The sequence below is a fragment of the Thermobia domestica genome, chromosome 13 (assembly GCF_964235325.1).
Source record: "Thermobia domestica chromosome 13, izTheDome1.hap1.1, whole genome shotgun sequence".
NCBI lineage: Eukaryota > Metazoa > Arthropoda > Insecta > Zygentoma > Lepismatidae > Thermobia > Thermobia domestica.
The window spans coordinates 156,345,448-156,362,196 of NC_137466.1; the positions used below are offsets into that span (position 1 = coordinate 156,345,448).

Sequence of the window (16,749 nt, forward strand, 5' to 3'; positions counted from 1 at the left end):
AGTAAGCCAGTATAAATGATAGGACATGATATAAAGGGAAGCGAAAAATTTCACTACTGCTTGTGTGCTATTGGCACGAAAGGACGATTGCTGTGTTTTCAGTGCATGCGTATGGGTTGCGCCACGATTTCTGCAGAGAGACAAATCCGACAGTACTTTTTTCTTCCTCTGCGGAGCGTTTCCGGTATAATTTATTCGAAGGTGGTAGAAACAGCAGCATTTATAATATCGCGGGATGAATATAATTGTTGTCACACTTTTTGTTTAATGACGTCACACAACGTAATATCTGTTGTGACGAGCTCTGGGTTGCGAGGCAATTATGCAATGTGAGAACGTCTCATCTTGTCAAGTCACCACATGAACCATAAATGCAATGCCGGCACTGATGCTTGCCGCTTGCATTTGAGAAAATGAGATATATGACACTTAATGCATGTATCCTTCAGAAAACAAAACATGTCCGCTCACATCACATGAATAATATTACGTTAAAATTCTAACTAAAATCAGTATTCTCCTTAGCACAGATAATGCTGTTTCGATGCGATAAACGGAGCATTTGTCAATAGCGGAAACATGTTTATCTTGCAAATGCTGGAAATGTTCGCAGTCACAAGACATATGCAATCCGGTGTCTGTTAATTCATTGATACAAAGGGCAAACAGCTATCGGTTTCGAGTCTTTCTTCATGTAGTTGCGCACTGTTAATTACGACACTAGCAAACTCAGAGGCATGTTTTCTTGTTGACTTCTACGCTGATTGTGCAACTCCTAAGTCCTTACAAAAAAGCTCTGAAATCCTGCAAGATGTTGGTCATGTTTTAACCAGTTGGCGCTCATAGAACCATACCGCAATCAAACCCATCTTTTCCGCTGAACACATTCGTATCCACTATTCTTGAGATGGCAACTGTTGCTAGGGACTGATAATTTTCACAGTATCTCGCTTCTGCATGAAACTCGACGCTCTCGTCTACCACACGAGTGTCGACGAGAGAGTCTCGTCTGCCATCACAGACACGTATTTCGTATACAGACTTGTGCTGCTGAAGAAAATAGAAAAAAAAAAGTGTAGTAAGACTTTTGTCAATATGTTACTTAAATACATGAAACGAAAATAAATTAATACGGCGGTTTCAATAAACTGAAAATAAGTCTGCTCTTAGAAATACATTCAAATTCGCAGTACGTCAATCATCTCTAATGCGAAAAGTCTGAAGTAACTAATTTTAGGCATCAACCTTAAACAATTAGATAATAGTGATGCTCTGGTTATAAGGCGTGGATGAGTGCTCAGAGAAATGGGTAGGCCAATAAATCAAGATTACTGCGTTCTAATTCTGACACATGTAGTTTGAGATCAACTTTTGAACCATGGATATACAAAGCATTTCTACTTTTGAAAAAACCTCCAAACTCAAATAAAACTTCCCAACCTGCCATGCTATAGTTTTGCATATGAAACAAATAAAACTATTATAAAACCTAATCTGCCGTCATATGTAGATACCAAGATTAAAGATCAATCTCATTGCATAAACAAAAATATCTGGCAAAGTTTTCTCGAACAATTCCATCCTGATACAATCTTTTTTTACACTGATGCATCCAAGGCTGCACATAGCCCAGTTGGAGTAGCTATCTTTGTTCCCCAACTTAATATTATCCAACAACTGAACTTCCAGTTGTCACTACAGTATTCGAGGGTGAAGCATTTGGAATATGTCAAGCCTTATTACTCATTCAACGTAACAATATCTGACGTGCATGTGTCTGCACGGATCCTACAGTGTGTTATAATCACTTACTTATATTCATTGGACAATTAAATCTGCTTGGATTTTACTAAACATAAAATTCATTTATCGAAAATTAATTGAAATAAGTCGCATCATAGATTTTATCCACGTTCTTAGCTCTGTTGGCATAAAACCGAACGAATTTATCGACGAATTATCCAAAAGATCTCGTAACACTGATCTTTCAGCCAATATAAAATTATCACCTCTCAACTTTTTCTTCCACATTGAACAGATTATCTCGGAGTATACTGTCCTTTGGAAATATAAAAACAGAACTGGACCAGGAACATACTACTGGCAAACTAACCCTTCACAATCAACCACCTGGAATGTACTTCGCACTTGGTCATGGTCAAAAATCATTTTATATGATGGACATCGTTTCAACACTGCAATTACTCCATATCTTCTATACAAAATTCGTCGGACAAATTCACCTCTCTGTCGATGCAACGAAGAGGTTGGAACTCTGAATCATCTCATATTCCGATGTCCTTTGTTACCAAATAATAGAACTCAAGTCTTGGAAGCGCTGAATAAACGTTATGGACACTGCACATATTTTGACGCTAATTGACATCTTGATACATTTAATATTTTTTTTTCAAGATAATGGCCTTGTCCTTTAAATTACTTTAATCATTACTTGGTTAATAATATATTTTTTTTTATTATTCATCTTTCGGTGGAAAAAATAAAATAAAATAAAAATACTTCACTAGAACATATTAGCTCTGTATATTACCATAGGCAACGGAATTAGCACTACTCATATATTCTAGCAAGAGGGAATGACCATTCCACTTCTCATTTTTCAATTTCCACCGGAAAAGTTCAAAGCACACCTTCTAACCAACAAACACAATGGTACTCCGCTTACAATTTCAAGGATGTGAGTGAAACAGACTATGTCTGCACTCTGCTAAATTTAATTACAACACCTATCAATAGGTGAAGGTGAAGATTTGAATACTTTTGAAAACCGGGTGATATATGTCTTCTGTTCCCTCACACTATGTCATTATGTTAATTCACGTGCACTTACCAGCCTTCTTCTCTACGGCACCTAACGTGGTACGTCAACTTTTTTTTTTTTTTTTTAAATAATGTGTCACGTTTAGAGTTTGTGTTAAAAAATGGTTGCATAAAAGCAAGTAGCAGCACAAATATGTAGCCAAAGAGTGAGAAAAAGGAAGAGGGTTCCGATACAAGTTTTAATAATGTATATAAGTATTAAAACAGAAAGTTTTTTCCATCACATTGCTACACAGTGCTTTCTGTTTAAAAAGCTCTACATTTTAGGCTACTTCAAGAGCTGGGGTAGATTTTGAAAAGATTTTCTGTACCTCAGAAAACAGTGAGTTAATTTACCTATTCCCATCGCCACCTCAGAAAATTATTTTTTTAAATCGAACTAAACCTTCACTGAATTGATAGTACAAATCATGGGGCTAGGGATCGCTGTTCTATCAACGTAGTTTCATATATTAATAATAATAATAATTAAAAAAAGTTAAAATTTAACTATACAACCAAAATCCCACTTTTCTTTAAAAGAGTTAATTCTAATTTAAATTAAAATTATTACAGAAAAGTGGCTTTCCTTGTGTCTCCGTGTTTGTTATTTTAAAGTATTAATTTCTTTGAAATAATAACCACGGAGCCAAACAGGTAAGTCATTTCTCTATAAATATGTGCCCTATAACTTCTATAAATAGATAAAAAGTTATTTCATAAATTAATGTATATATATATATATATATATATATATATATAGAGAGAGAGAGAGAGAGAGAGAGAGAAAGAGAGAGAGAGAGAGAGAGAGAGGGGGAAATGAAATGAAATCTTTGAGTTTTATGTCCCACGGTTATGCCGGTTAGGCTAAAGGAGACGGTGATGATGAGTAATGAATGAAATGATGGAATGAAGAAAGAGGGAGAACCCCGAGGAAATCCACGGTGTTTGTCCAACACAAAGTTCACTTGGCGAGGGCTGGGATCGCACCCGGGACCCCAAGCAGCAGAGGTGAACGCTCTACCACTGAGCCACCGCGGCTCCCAAGGTTAGGATTCTGGCATCTACTGCTCGTTTAAAACAGTCACTTATAACGGATGACGTCCCTCAACTATCACATTACCCGGGTAATTTGGGAAGGAAAGAAGCAGCCTTGTTACTTAGGTACTATCCTGGCATTTGCCTGATGTGTACGAGGAAAATCCAGGAAAAAGAAAGGGTAAAAAATGCACGACTGGACCAAAATTCGAACCCGTGTCTCCAGCTTATCTTGACCAAATGTAGTACTTAAGACATCAGCATAGTACGCCGAAGAACGGAGTTCAAATCTCGGCCCAGTTGTACATTTTTTTCTCTCTTTCTTATATCAACTATTTTATGCCAATATTTCATTTGGGTTCGACAAATCTTAATTGGTTTGAAGTTAACATGAGCTTCATCTCCCTTTTCTTTTGATTCTTCAAAGTCTGATAATGCACAACCCTTCAAATTAATGTTTTAATAACTATTAGTAATATATTATTCCTATATATATATATTATAAATTGTGATATGCACTTGATCCACGTATCTACGGATTAAAAATTTCAACAAAAAAAATCGGAACGCTCATAACTCCCTAACAATACAGTATAAAAATTTATACAGCGCATTGATCAAAGCAGAGGATGTGTCTACTTTCATCGGGAACAAACTGATATTGCGTTTGTTAAAATCTTTACGATTAAGTACGTTAAGGAAATGTTATTAAATTAAAATACGACAAATAAAGATTAATCAACGACGATTTGATTAAAAAACTACTTTCTTCCTCACTGAAAAGTTGTCATATAGAAACAATATTTTTAGTTGGCAGGACTGCATTTCCGAATTTTATTTTTCAAAAAAATGGCTTGTAAATAAAAAGTACTAACAACCAGGAACAAGAATCTTTCTTTGAATAAATTAATTAACCTAACCCTGAAGAAAATGATCATGATAACGAATGTATGGGCAACAGTTTGTTTACGACCAGAGGTAAGAATAAATATATAAGATTATATTGCAAAGAAACAAATAAATGCTTATCAATATTTCGGCCAATCCAAAAGTTCCGGGTGCGACAATCTGACACTAGAAAGCAAAATATTTTAAAAATCAAGGATTGTTAGGCTAGCTTTTATGGTTATTACAATGGCAAAATATTTGTATTCTACTATTATCAAAATATTAGTTTTCAACTCAGATTTAATTTCATATATATATATATATATATATATGCGTTCCGAGTATGACGCACACGAGCAGTCAAACCACAGATACCATTCTTCAATAACAAAAATCTGTGAATATTCACACTTTACAAATCAATCAAACACTTTAGAGCGATAAGGAGATTTTCAAGCTTTCGTATGATGTATATATTTTCGAGAAAGCATGCTTACGTTTTCCTCTTTCAGAATTAGAAAAAGGTTCCGGGTGTGATCTCTGAAAAGACCTTACAAGTTAACTTCGTTTAATACAAATATACTTTCCTACGAGTTTTGAGCAAACGGTTTAAACACAGTCTTCTTTTAACACCGAATTCGAAATACTCATAAGTAGAGCAACCCACATTATGCTTTATTTTATTTTTTTTTTCAAATTATGCTTTATTGTTAATTTCAATCATTGTTTTACATTAATCGTGTATAATGTAGAATATTTACTATACATTAAATAATCTACATATCTTGATCTATTTATTAATATTTTATGAAGCAATTTCTTTCATATTTAATGAACTTTCTACTTAATGCACTGTAAAGAGATATGCTTTGCTCGAATCAGTTTTTTTTCTATCACTTGTGTGCACCTTAGAGGTGCATATATACAGAAAGGTGCACAAAAAGTACAGAAACTGCTCAAGTTCGAGAGGTACACATAACAATATAGTGTGGAGTTCTTGTGTACTATTCATTGTTGGCGGGAAGTTTTCTTTTTTTCTTTTCTCCACATCAAAGGATTACACCAAAAAATTTACGGAAATAAAAATAAGCTTTTCATTGTTGCATTGTTATGTTCTCAATGATTTTGCATTGTAAATATTATATATATTAGTATAGTATATGTTAAACTTGCAGTTAAATAGAATTTCCAAAAAATATGCTATATATATTTTAAATTATGCTTTATTTTCTAAAATTATGCTTTTAAAATTAGTTTCTTCTGGACCCTTAGACAACCACAACCATGTTCAAGGTACCACCCATATGTGTAAATTGCTATCATGCTTTTTATGCTTTTAGATTGCTCTACTCATAAGACTGTTAAATAAAAAAAAAAATAAATAAATAAATAAATAAAAAAAATAATAAAAAAAACCTAGTATAGAAAACAACTCTTCAAAAACTAAAGCTACTTTACGGTGAATTTGACTTACATGTTATTTTGAAAAATACACTTTAAATAGTAACTAATTAAGCACCTTAAATTTAACTAGTTTATCAGTTTATTCCTAGAAAAATGACTAAATATTAAACTTGTCGTACAATGTTAAATCGTTATTGTGTCACACAGGTACACTAGTATCGCAAAAATGGCAGTTTTTTTGTTAGTTTTGTAACACAATATTTTACACAGAAACTTCCATAAACTATATACCACTCTGTGTAAGCCTTGCATTTCAATTTCCAGAGAAATTATTTTTCTAATTTCATTTAAAGAAACCATCCACTCTTTGTTATCAGTTGTGTATTTCAAATGCGATCCTCCAAAAGGTTCAAGAAACATCACTATCATCATTTTCGTTTCAGAGACGCCCGACTGGCATGTGCAAATATATTTTTTTCTTTGTGTTAGTTTTGTCACTAAGCAATTCCACCATTACGAAATTCCCTGCCTGCTAATCCTCTTCACTTATTTCAGTACCTGAAGGAATGGAAATGGATTCAACTTCATCACTTGGCTCGTCTTTAGAATCTGAGTAGACATCCGCGAGGTCCAAAGGCGAAACATTTCTGAGGCGAACGAGAGGACACAACAAGGGTTTTGGGTGGGGAACTAATAGTTCTTTCTACAGTAAGGTAGGTTTTGTCATTTCAGTAGAACACGTGGAGCGACTTCAGCAGACCTTCGATTGGATGCAGATTCTTCCAGCACTCATTGAGTATCGGTTTGCAGGCTTGAATTTCTTTCTTCGCACTCAGAATGCAGCAAACATCTTTCATTACTTCATTGGCATATGCCGTAGAAGAATTTGCGTCATCAACATTGTACTTTTTTGAACGTACAGATTTCCAAACTGATCTCTTAACAGTCCGCCAACTCAATCAACTAATCCTTTGCAGTGGGATGCTGCGAAGAAGGACCAAGTTGCTGTGATGTACAAGTTTTAAGAAAAGCAAATCTCAGCAAGCCTACTATACAGAACTGTACCCGGCGCCTGACCTATTTCACGTTAATATTGCTCTGAAACTTATCAATAATATAATTCCGAAGGAGACCTGAAATCTTCACCCATCCCTAGCTAATCCATATGAAACACTTATAATGAGTACCCTCAAATATCGCGGTTAGGTTTACTACAAACGTTTATGCCGTTCAGACTTCAAATTATTTTCCAATCTTATGAATTAACAGAAAAAATCCGATTGAAATAACTACATAAAATTTCGCAGATATCAGGCGGGAAACTTCCAAAACGTTTAGAAGAAACGCGATTTTTTGAAAGTTAAAATTAAGAAACTTGAAGATAATATTAAAAATAAAAACATTCGGGACACGTATAAGGGGATCAGCGAATTTAAGAGACTATCAACCTTGTGCTTATATATTAAAGAAAGCTGACGGAACAGTTCTCACTGATACGGATAGCACCTTAAATAGATGGAAAGATTTCTTTGACGATTTGCTGAACATGCAGCCAAAAACTAATGTGTGGAGAAAAAGACATACACACCGCAGAACCGTATATTTCTGATCCCAACCGAATAGAAGTAGAAACCGCTATAAAGAAATTAAAGAAAAACAAATCTCCGGGTGTAGATGAAATTCCGGCTGAGTTAATTTTAGCTGGAGGCGAAAAATTGTGGAACAAGATACACAAACTCATTCTCCTTATCTGGAACAAGGAAGAATTGCTACAAGAGTGGAAAGAATCAATCATTGTTCCAATTCACAAGAAAGGCGACAAAACTGACTGTAATAATTATCGAGACATTTCTCTTCTGTCAACATTCTATAAAATCCTTATTATTCTATTAGCAAGATTGACGCCATACGCAGATGAAATTATTGGAGATTATAATTGCGGATTTAGACGAAATCGATCAACTATAGACCAAATATTTAACATTCGCCAAATACTCGAAAAAAGTGGGAATACAATACCCCGGTACATCAACTATTTATTGATTTTAGAAAGGCGTACGATTCGGTTAGGAGAGAAACACTGTACAACGTTCTTACAGACCTTGGAGTACCGAGAAAGCTAATTAGATTAATTAAGATATGTTTAAATGAATCCCAAAGTAAAGTCCGGGTAGGAAAATTTGTGTCCACGAGCTCTCACGTCGGAAATAGCCTGAAACAAGGAGATGCGTTGTCGCCATTATTATTTAACTTTGTTCTGGAATACGCTATAAGGAAAATCAAAGATAGCAACCAGGGCCTAGAATTGAACGGTATTCACCAGGTTATGGCATATGCTGATGATGTAAATTTAATAGGGAATGATAGGAGAACAATAGAAAGAAATGCAGAGATCTTATTAAACGCTTGCAGGGACATGGGTTTAGAAGTAAATGCAGAGAAAACTAAACACATGGAAGTGCGTCGGGACCGTAATACAGCAAATTATGGATGCGTTACAATAAGAAATAATACTTTTGATAAAATGGATAGTTTCAAATATCTAGGATCGATATTAACAGACGAAAATCATTTACACGAAGAAATTAAATATCGACTAAAAGCAGGGAATTCGTGCTACTATTCGGTTCAAAATCTCTTGTCGTCGCGAATTCTGTCGAAGAATTTGAATCTTAAAATATATAAAACGATAATCATGCCTGTTGTTCTGTATGGTTGCAAAACATGATCGCTTACTCTGAGGGAAGAACATAGAATGAAAGTATTTGAGAACAAGATCCTGAGACGAATATTCGGACCCAAGAGGAACGGGAATGGCAGAAACTACATAACGAGGAACTACATAATTTATACGGTTTAACCAACATTGTTAGGGTCGTCAAGTCTTGGAGGGTTAGGTGGGCAGGTCATGTAGCTAGAATGAAATAAAGCAGAAATGCTTTCAAAGTCTTGACTGGAAGACCAGTCGGAAAACGACCATTAGGGAGACCTAGGCGCAGATGGGATGACGATATTAAGATGGATCTCGCAGAGATAGGAATACAAAGTACAAACTGGATCCAATTGGCTAAGGATAGAAGTCAGTGGAGAGCTTTTGTGAATGCGGTATTGAAACCTCAGAGTTCCATAGGCCATATGAATTAACAGAAAGAAAGTGCATAGAACAAAGATTTCACACCCGGAACCCTTATTTTACAATTAACGATATCATCAGAGAAAAAAATTGACATTGACTAAAGTTTGAAACATCATAAAACTTATTCTCACGTATTTTGCTGTTCAAGTAATTACTTATTTTCGAGTAAACAGAACTTTTAGCAAAATTTGATTCATAGTGTGACACGGACATACAGATCACTTTAAAGACCATAAATTTCACAATAACTCACCTCAATTTTCTAGAACTTCAATGTGAAGCAACCATTGATGGAACTGCTTGCCACCATACTGTTTTGAAGGGAAACAAATTAATATGTATTCCACCCAGCGTTCCCGAATCAGCCTTATTTTTCTTTGATAAAGCTACCTTCTACTATTGTCATACAAATATTAAATCTGCTAGGGGCAGAATCAGGAGAGAATCTGTTTAAATTAGTGCACATGGCGTTGTCATAAAGATTAGAAGAAAATTGAAGAAGAATGTTTGACTTGTTAGAAGTTGGTGAATTATGATTTATGATACGTAATCGGATCTTGGAATGAGATTTATGTTCAAGATGTAACCTGTAATAATGATTAATAGTTAAATATATAGTAAAAATTGAAATATTGTCTTTAAACGAAATTTAGGTTATGAAATTTTAGCATTGCTGAAGTATAACATATTGGCGCAGTCGGTAGGATTGTAGTAAACGCTAGCAGAGACATGTTAAGGGATCCTGTTTATGTTTATTTAAAATGTAATGAACAAATGTTTCAATTTTTACTACATATTTAACTATTGATCATTATTACAGGTTACATCTTGAACATAAATCTCATTCCATGATCCGATTACGTATCACAAATCATAATTCACCAACTTCTAAAAAATCAAGCATTTTTTTTTTTTAATAACTACGGTATGTGCACCCTTTAAACAGACTCTGTCCCGATTCTGCCCCTAACAAAATCTTGAGAAAATCATTCAAAGTTTTAAATTTTTAGGTTGGTTCATCAAACTAGTCATAAACCTTCTGTATTTTGTTGTTTAAATATTATTTGGACTAATTTGAAATTTTAATGTAGCAGGATTACTTTATTGTGGAGTGGCCGATTTATAAATTGATGTTCAACGTCCCTTGCAGGACCAAGACTATATGAGAGATAGATCTATAGTATTTAAGGCGCAATCCACCCCATCATAATGCACTCAAATTTCAAGGCTCTTCCACTGCAGTACACTGGGGACATTTATAGTGAATTAGATATTGTAAATGTATCTCAACAACGCAAGTCGTAAATTGAGGAATATATTCCGTGAACGTAAAGGAATGAAAAACTTCGAAATGTCTGGTTTTCAAGTCATGAATAGGTGCCAAATGACACGTCGATTCTGCTGTATTTAGACGAGATGTCCGAATGTGTTTTTATGGTTTGAATGAAGTATAACATCATTCAATCCCACTCAGAGCTCCAAACGTAGTTGTGCAGTGATCAAATCAGGTTAGTATGGTGGCTAGACCGCAGATCCACATAGTACTGTATTCAAGTGTATGGTACGCAGAACGGTATTATAAATGAAATGAAATCCTTCAGTTTAACGTCCCACGATTAAGTCTTATTAGTCTAAGGGGAAGAATGATTAAGGTAAGTAAATGATGATGGAACAATTGCTGGAATAAAAATATGGGAGTACCTGAGGAAACTCACCGACACGATGTTGTCAACCACATACTTTGCCGGAATCGAACCAGACCCCATGCCCCAGAGGTAAGTGCTCTACCTCTGAGCCACCATGCAAAAACGGCATTAGTAGTAAATATTGACAAACTGGATCTCCGTGAATTACGCTAATGTAAATGTATTATTATAGTGCACAGATCGTGACTTAAAGGGAACGCGACTAATAAAAAAGAAATAGCCATTGATAAATAAGACTCCTTCGAAAAAAAAAAGGCCGGGGCTTGGTGGTGTCTGTTGGGCGTATTGGAATATGTGCCCATATCAGGAGCTAGCAAGCATACACTAATATAGTGTTTGATGGTTAACAATGGTGTGGAACCTCGTCGTTTGTACCAGGTTCCTGAACAAGTTGTCCAGCAGAACATTCATAAGTATCCATAAGCACCTGAACAAACTTCCTCCGAAGGCAGGAAACAATGTAGCCGTTTTTCTTGTTGTAATAAGCTTTTTATGTTTCTGGTCTTGGTATTACATTCACTGGATGCAGATTATGGCACGGTCGTATATGGGGCTGTGATATGGCTATGCGAAACTGTAAACTGTATTTAAGACGTTAAGTGTACATTTGGACGATCTCATCTAGGAGTGCATGAAAGAATCCTATCATGAAATTACTGAATGATCTCATAGAATGCATATCTAATAATAAAATAAACTGATGTTGAATCACTTAAGCATCCGCACTATTAACTGTTCCTGTACACTGCAACCACTTCTTGTAGATCCTAGTTACGTTAAGGAACTTTTATGTTGACTCTTCGCGCGATCTCGTACTGGATATTTAAATTTCTATGTTCCGTCTCTCAGTCCATTTCAAGTTTAAAAACGTACAAAATCATGCGAGTGACAAACGAAAACAGGCAACACAAACCTTAGGTGAGAACTGAGTGATGTTACGTTAACATACGTCAAACCCATTGTGCTTCTTTCGGCATTGTATCAACACATCACAATTGCTTGTGTAGTTAAGTGAGTTGAGTATTGGTTTCTTTTATTATGATCAATATATCATTAGATAGTTTTATAACTTGGGTAACAAGCATTTCCGGACTTAACGTTGTCATGTGGAATTCGGTGCTGACTCAGTTTAGGTAAACATAGATTTGTAAAATTTACTGAAGAAATGTGATGTTTTATTTTAAAAGACCTATGTATAAGTACCCGAAATATCGGGATTTCTTACCCCTCGCAAAAAGCAAAGGGTGTTGCTTACCATATCACACTCCGTAAGGAACACATGAAGAAGTGAAATGCTATATGAAAACAGTGTACAAAATGATAGTAGTGTCGCAAGGTCATACTACACGCAACACATGTGTTCTTATGCCTTATGAAAAACTTTTCCACTATCCTTGTTTATATACAGGGTGACCCAAAAGTAGGTATACAGTCCCATACTGATCAGCTCACTGTATTTTATATAATTTCTTATTGTTATCCATAGTTTATTTATTATTTATTCCTAATGTCTTTTTACTTATATCTTAAGCTCGGAACAGACGAAGCAAAGAAACTTATAAGCTATACTTAATCAATGTAAGGGTGTATACCTACTTTTGGGCCACCCTATATCTACCCATCATCGCTACGCGCCTGATCTCTACGGACACATCCCACAAACTCCCTGCTGCACTCCTGTCCTGACTCAATTACACAGATTTCTCGCTTTTTAACGAACACCTAGCACAAGTTGGATATTATTATTATTTTTTTTTTGCATTGTGATTTTTATGCCGTAAGTCATCACGTTGAATTTATGCCTATAACGGATAAGCTCTGTTAAAGTGGATTTGCATCTAGTAATACAATTCTTCACTTAAGAAACACTTTCAAGAGTAAAACTCCCAATAGAAGAAGTGAATATATCACAAATGTAAACGAGGGCCATTGTAAAAGTTATGGCAAGTATTTTTTTCCCTCGAAAATGGTAAAGAATTATAAAATTCTGAAATATGCAAATGAAAGGTTAGTTTATATGTAAACATTACATGTAGGGAGATGGATAAACCCACACACCACCATAAAGATATAGCACAAAAAAAAAGACGAAAAAATCTTGTCGTTCTAAGTGTTACTGTTAGCTGCAACTGTACACAATAGTATATTACAAACAATGTGCATTTCATGGCATAAAGAGTCCCCCCAAGAATCCACAAGATGTCACAGATACGTGTTTCTGCCCTATATTATTGTGTACTGCTGCAATTCATAGTAAAACACGTTTGAAACGATTAAAAAAAAATGTCTATTTTCTCGTACTAAAACTTTATGGTAGTGTGTATGTTCATCCATCTCCCTACATGTAATGTTTACATATGAACTAACCTTTCATTTGCATATTTCAGAATTTTTTTTATCCTTACCATTTTCGAGAAAAAAAAAAATAACTAGTTGACAAGACATTTGCAATGGCTCTCGTATATGTTCACCTAAACTGGGACTATATGGCATCCACTTTGTGCAAATACCAACGTATTTGGGTGCGTGTTGTAGGGACACTGGTCACTGGAACAACTGTAAAAGATTATCAGAATTATCTTCATTTAGTATTCAATAATTCAGCAATGCAAAACCTCGGAATATACACATGAATAGTAAGATACAACAAGCTTACACTTATTGCACAGGCTATTACTTAGCAATGGTAATCAGCGTGTTTTTTTACAGCACGCTACAGTACATGAAACTTGATATTACAGAGAATATGGCACTATCTCAAGTATTAATCGAGAAATTAAATTCTACACTTCTGATAGGAAACTTTCTATTCTCTGAAAAAGTAACTTAAAATTTTCTAACTTCCTATAACAAAAGTAAAATATACGCAACCTAATATTTCTTTCTTGTGCTTACAGTACGCTGTAAAGAACAATCCACATATCGGAAGACAGCTATATTCGGACAGCACACAAACAATTTACATTAACACAATTCGTTAACACATATAACAACAGGAATTTCATTCAAACATTATTAATGAATTTACATTTCGTTAAATTTCTGATTTGATCAAATATCCTCCTATATTTGTAGCCAAATATTCAATTATCTTAAAGAGTTAATATGTCTGAATACCACTAAAAGCTATTTATTTTGCATAGTACACACAAATTATTATAGAGCCTATGTATATAGGTCCATTTATCTTCTTGAACAAAGCTTATATGACTGAATTTTCCACTCACATTTGCGTTGTCCCAATTAAAATGTGAAGTTTATGTGTAACCTCTCCCCATAAAAACAACTCCGCGTCCGTAACGTGTATTTGGCTGTCCTGCACTGACACTCCGAAAATAACTGGTTCTTACAACAGGTTGTTGTTCCTGATTCCTCAAATAACCTGGGAAACTTTGAGCTCGTTCCTGGTTCTTATTTGCAGCAACTGTAGGTGGATTTCTATTCATCCCTATCATTCCTTGAACACGTTCTTGACTTCTATTAAAACCTGCTTGCCAACCTGCATAATAAGCGGCCTTCTGTTTTCCATGGTCTTCTGCAGTTTTCACACTGAGTGGCTCGGTTCCATTTTCCAGTAAATGTCCATTTAACGCTTTAATTGCCTCCTGAGCTTCGTGTCGCCGATCATACCTAACAAACGCAGCACCTTTAGGTTGTCCTGTTATTTTATCCTTCAGAATGTTAATTTGTAAAATATTTCCATATTTACCAAATATTTTTTCGATTTGATTTTCCGTAATGCCCCGGGGCAAATTCTTCACATATAAATTTGTCTTTTTTATGTCCTCTCCCGGTGGCCTTGCATACGACACTTTCAGCCTTTTGTTTTGAACTTGCAACCCATTAAGCGTTTTAATTGCTTTCGCAGCGTCATCTGCATTTTGATAGTTGACAAATCCGAAACCATAGCTATAACCAATTTTTGTATTCCTCATCACCCGACAACTTTTCAATGGACCAACAGTCACAAACATATAGTACAGTTCCGTCTCTGTCATAGTCTGTGGCAAATAATTTACAATTAAACTTGTTCTATTTTCCCCTTCTTCCCTAGGGGTTTGTAGATCTGCCATCGTGAACGTTGAAACACTTCTTTAGAATTTATCTTCTTGCCATTAACAGCGTTAACAGAAAACAATTACAACTGTCGTGCATACACATTATTTGTCACATATACTGATGAATGAAAGTTTTAAGAGCCTCGACATACTCAATACTTTTCCTAATAAGCATGAAAACAATTTGGTTTTCTTACTGAATCCACAAAAATATTTCAAACACACAGACAAATTTCCAAATTAGCAACAAATCCCAAAGAATCGACTGTCTCTTGCCTCGAAAAACACAACACAATCGACCATAGTTGCCAGTTATGAACTATGGAAACCTAACACAAACTATATAAAATTACTATATAGCAAAAAAATAATAATACATTTATAATGTTAATATTTATTTCTATTAGCAACACTTTTAAATCAATGATTGAAAATTAATCTAATATCAGGACACAGTTATTCAAATTAACGATTAAACAATATTTGTTTCCCATACTGCCTACAAAGGTGGTTGTTTTAAAGTTTTTTCTTGAGAAGCAAGGAAGAAACTGAGCACACTGATACAAATCACGTTAAATAAGGGAAAGGCGCGTGGAATGCGTAGTTGAATATATTTGTAAGCAGACAGATTTTCATATTGATATACGCATATATGTTGCTCCTTATGATGAAAGTATTGCAAAGAGGAATATGACAAATGTTCAATTTGTAAAACGGTAAGTTTCGTCTGCAAATTTGAAGATAGAACAAGATGCAAATGTGTGCTTTTTTCACCATCCCCATTGCGTGTAACCTTGTTCCTTTTAAATTCGGAAAGAAAGCACAAAAATTGAATTGTTAATGATACAGCTGAACAATATGAGAGGCACTAATAAATTTCGTGCAGATTGAGTACATCAAGATGCTGAACGAACACGTTTATGTTTGCCTAGTCAGTTTTCTGTCAATTTGATTTTTATTTCAATGACATTGTCACTTGAATGAAATTTGAAATCAAGGTTTTATTTCGGCAAAAATAATCTGCTACGTACGTAATCGAGCTTGCTGTACGACTTCAGAGTTTTAGAGCAACATTTGTGCTAATATTCAATGGGAGTGCACAACTATAAAACTACAAAGTTTTTATAAGGTACTGATTATATCCGTGAAGGCTTAGGATAGGATAGGTAGGTTGGGTTAATTTAGTTTCGATGTGATTACAAGTTCCTGGACTTACTCTGCGGCACTTAACTAAAGGGGGTCTACTATTTTCTTCCCCACGAAATGTACAATTTCTCCACTTCTTTCCATTGATTTTCGTTTGATTCCATTGATTATTACGTTTGATATAACGTTATATTAGGTTAAGTTAGTTTTGGACCCCCTTAACGGAACATGGACCGGATAATAATATTTGATCCAATTCGTGCAGGTTTACTTTTGGCGCACCACTCGAAATAATCGTTAAAAATTTTAATTCTTTCAATAATTTTTTTCCTATTGTCTCCTAAAAGATTTGTGCTGGGCAACATGAAAATATCTCACTTGGAATAGATAATATTCGGGGGAGCCACCAAAGTAATTATTGAAAAATTACGATTCTCTTTCAATTTGAGCGTAAGTACGGTTTCCGGATGTATGGCATGAAAAACGGCTATTGTTTAGCTTTAGGGGTCCAGTTTTTAATCGACTATTTTTGCTATATTCTATTCACATTCGG

General features: G+C 34.9%; 1 protein-coding gene and 1 pseudogene across 3 annotated transcripts in view; one reads left to right on the top strand and one right to left on the bottom strand.

Annotated features, from left to right (window-relative positions):
- Window positions 1-13,553: 13,553 nt before the first annotated feature.
- LOC145668662 (sex-lethal homolog pseudogene) lies at window positions 13,554-15,345 on the bottom strand (annotated as a pseudogene).
- Window positions 15,346-15,592: 247 nt separating this feature from the next.
- Marcal1 (SWI/SNF-related matrix-associated actin-dependent regulator of chromatin subfamily A-like protein 1) overlaps window positions 15,593-16,749 on the top strand; it is a 60,713-nt gene continuing 59,556 nt past the window's right edge. For 2 of the 3 annotated variants that reach the window (XM_081736717.1, XM_081736718.1), the window contains exon 1: window positions 15,598-15,766. The gene's annotated coding sequence lies outside the window, so the exon portion shown is untranslated. Of the gene's footprint in view, window positions 15,767-16,749 lie in introns of all 3 variants that reach the window. The other variant, XM_081736719.1, reaches the window with a different exon arrangement.